Raw genomic sequence first — 3,872 nt, 5'->3', positions numbered from 1 at the left:
AAAAAAAAAAAAAAAAAAAAAGAAGTAGCACACTCAAAAAGGTGAGTCTCTCCTTCCCATCATTTCTCCACCGCCTTCACTTAGGAATTTCTCCAGACCCCCTAGTCATTCGGCTCTCCTTTCCTCTCAGACATCTGTAAGCAGAGGCTAGAGTGCTTTCTCCAGAGAGCATCTTAAAATAACACTTTGCACTCAAAATGGCCACTGGGGGCACGCAATTTCCGGCAGCACAGAAAACAAAGTGAGCTCAGCATAAAGATGCATTTATTGAGTTCCTACTGAGGTTCTGGCCCTGTGCTAGCCCCTGGTAATGCAGAGGTGAAAAAAACAAAACAAAACAAAAAACCACCTTGCCCTTGAGAAGTTCACAGTCTCGTGGGGAAGGCAGATAAACCCAAGATGTGAGAGCTGATCACAGTCTGTTGTAATTTCTGTGCATCTATCATGCCCTTTGATAGCCATATCTTCTTCCAAAAAAGGAACTGTACAAGTGTGTTTGCACACTAAAATGTGTGAGTCCATCTATTCCCCGTTAGATCAATCAGAAGAATTTCACCGTATCTGTTTATGTGGTCTCAGATCATGTCATCTTGCCTTCTAGTTTTATTCATAAACCCTGTAAGATGGGAGACTAGGTAACTGTCAAGAGTGGTGTGTGAATATGAGGAGAAGCAAAAGTTGTGTTATGATTCACAGAAGTGAGAGGTGCCACCACTGTAGACTAGAGACTTCTAGAGAGGAACCCTATACAGCATGGCAATAATGGAACCATAACTGTAAGGAATTTTTTTTTTTTTGAGACATGGTCTTACTCTGTCGCCCAGGATGGAGTGTAGTAGTTTGATCACAGCTCACTGCAGCCTCAACGTCCCTGGGCTCAGGCAATCCTCCCACCTCAGCCTCCGAGTAGCTGGGACTACAGGTGTGTGCCACCATATCAGGCTGATTTTTGTATTTTTTATAGAGATGGGGTTTCACCATGTTGCCCAGGCTGGTCTCAAACTCCTGAGGTAAAGTGATCCACCCACCAAACCTCCCAAAGTGCTGGAATTATAGGCGTGAGCCGATGTGTCCAGCCTGTAAAAAATTTCTTCATAAGGTTCAAATAAAGAGTACTTGACTTTGTGATGACCATGACCCTGTTTGTTCTAAATCTGACCATCTTTCAGCAGCTCATCTCTTTGTCTCTTCCCCAATAGGAACTCCAATTACTGAAGGAGCGTTGCATAACTACAATCTAATGATGTGGAGGGAGCGGGGGGCATCTTTTTAATTAGCGGAACCCAACTTGGCAAAATAGACATGAACATCTTTTCACAAAGATTATTTTCCGGGGAAAATCTTGGCATAAGAATCTAAATACAAACTGCATTCAGGACACTGACCTTTCTTAAAGCAAACAGCTAAGGGAAAAGTCATACTTTCCATGAGACCAGTGGGTCATGTTTATTACCAACCCACTCTTAGCTCACCTGATTCTTATGATAGCATAGCCCTCCTCACTCCCCAACAGCCCTTATTGTCTTTCCCATCTATTGTGGCATTTACTCATATATAACATTCCCTGGATATTTAACTGCTTTTTGGATGGTTTACTTAGTCTCCTAGGCAGGATCAAAAACACCGGGTTGGTCAGGAAACAGTGCCTTGTACTTAATCTCTTACCACTTACATTAAGCATTGCTGTATACCTGGTTACGCATTTTATACCTATGATCTCATCTGATTTGCCCCAAAATCCTGTGAGAGGTTATTTTATTATGCCCATTTTACAGATGAGGAAATTGAGGCTTAGGCATGTCCAGTGTTACACATTTGTGGAGCTGGGATTCAAATCTTTGTCTGATGGACTCCTGAGCCAGTGCTCTTAACTATGATCCACATAAACATTTATGCGTTGAACTTAACAAAAGCAAATCATTTTTCTCAGCTCCTACCACATTTTATCTCCTTGAACGAACTTTGCATTTTAGAAATGTCTAAAACTGACTCAAACTACGCTATCATTCTTACCAAAGTGAGATCTTGCCTTCCCATCGCCCTGAAGATGCTGAACATGACTGGCTTAGAGAGCTTGTAATGTAATTGGATAAGAAGTTTTGCATTTCTAAGCTGTTGCTTCCAATTTAGCATTTGTCATCAATGAGTGGGGATTAGCACCTTAGGTCTTTTACTTGGGGGAAAGGAGTTGGCAGATTCATTTTCAAGTGGTTAAGAATCAAATTACAAAAAAACAACAGTACGCTATTGTCCAGGGACCATGTCTAATTCACCTCAATATCCTCGACACAACGTAGCAGAGAGCCCTGAGAACCACAAAGCCAGAGCTTTTGTGTAGGGATAACCAGCTGAATAGTACAGAGACTAATCTTACACATATGCCTTCCAAGCTAAAATGGCAGCACACAAGGACAGAAGGACAAGTTGTTGCTGATGNTATTCCTCTGCTATTTGTTCCAAAAACATTTCCCATATGACATCCTGTGAGGAATCAGTACTAGAGATGAGAAAATGGAGAGCTCAAACAGGTTAAGTGACTGAGTCGTGGTCATCCAGCTAGTAAGTGGTAGAAATAAGATTTGAGCCCCAACAGTGTGGCTCCTGGGCCAGTGTGCTCATGCTATTCCTTCAATTCAATTGAAAGAGATGTAATTTTTCCAAGGGATGGCTAGGTTCACCAAACTGAAGTCATTATCATCAAGCTTTTTCACTGACACTACTGGAAAATGCTCACTACATTATCCACCATCAGCTAAATTTTAGTTTATGATCAATACAGGTTCACTAAAGCCAAAAAGTGAGCTTTCGTACATTTTGGAAAGAATTTCAAAGATAAAAGTTAAAACCTATTCAATTAACCAAAACACTGCATTTAACCAAACATGCAGGTTATTTGAAGACTTGCTTTATTACAAATTATAACTGAAAGGTTTCACAAGTGATTTTTGTTTGTTTGTTTGTTTTGAGATGGAGTCTCACTCTGTTGCCCAGGCTGGAGTGCAGTGGCACGATCTCCACTCACTGCAACCTCTGCCTCCTGGGTTCATACCATTCTCCTGCCTCACCCTCCCAAGTAGCTGAGACTACAGGTGCCCGCCACCACGCCCAGCTAACTTTCTGTATTTTTAGTAGAGATGGGGCTTCACCATGTTAGCCAGGATGGTTTTGATCGTCTGACCTTGTGATTCGCCCGCCTCGGCCTCCCAAAGTGCTGGGATTACAGGCATGAGCCATGGCGCCCGGCCTCACAAGTGGTTTTAACAAGGTAAAAAAGCTTAATAATTCTCCTGTTGCATGTTTCCCTGGAATGCTAAACTTACCATGGCAACATTCGAAAGTCCCCAGAGAAGTCCTCATACTTGTAGTTTACCACGTGCCAATCTGTGCTATAGGTTTTAATACACTGAAAGAAAATAGGAATCTTGAATTTGAAATATAGGAAAAGTACATATATGTCCACTTTTTAAAAGTCTGGTACTATGTCGACAGGCTTTTTAAAACCATTTGGCAATTACTGGTACTGGGATCTTCCTTTATGGATTAACTGTGCCTCTCTTACCCAGTTGCTGGCAATAAATCCCAATTCATATGCCCTTTGAATACTCTGACTGTCAGTGCAAAGAGTATTCAAATCCAAAAGGAAAACACTAAGGTCATATGTACCTTGTGGAAATGTTTAAGCTTTATCATCATATAGACTTGTTACCATCATATACACTTGTTATTTAGGCCAGTTAATGTTAGTAATTTCATTTTATCTTTACATTAAAGGAAGACTACTTTAAATATTTTATATTTATTTATTTATAAACAGGTTACAAATATATAAAGACACATAAATATTGTATATATTTTAAATATATGAAGAATAT

At 40.5% G+C, this 3,872-nt stretch overlaps 1 long non-coding RNA gene across 1 annotated transcript; it reads right to left on the bottom strand.

Annotated features, from left to right (window-relative positions):
• Nucleotides 1-989: 989 nt before the first annotated feature.
• Nucleotides 990-3,405, bottom strand: LOC108524411 (uncharacterized). Its single transcript, XR_001884041.1, has 3 exons — nt 3,317-3,405; nt 3,010-3,012; nt 990-1,002 (listed from the first exon to the last, which is right to left on the bottom strand). It is a non-coding gene; the product is annotated as an uncharacterized LOC108524411 (long non-coding RNA).
• Nucleotides 3,406-3,872: the final 467 nt, after the last annotated feature.

Source organism: Rhinopithecus bieti, unplaced genomic scaffold (genome assembly GCF_001698545.2).
Source record: "Rhinopithecus bieti isolate Rb0 unplaced genomic scaffold, ASM169854v2 scaffold_82990, whole genome shotgun sequence".
NCBI lineage: Eukaryota > Metazoa > Chordata > Mammalia > Primates > Cercopithecidae > Rhinopithecus > Rhinopithecus bieti.
The sequence above is the reverse complement of the archived record's forward strand: the minus strand, read 5'-3'. Positions and strand labels throughout refer to the sequence as shown.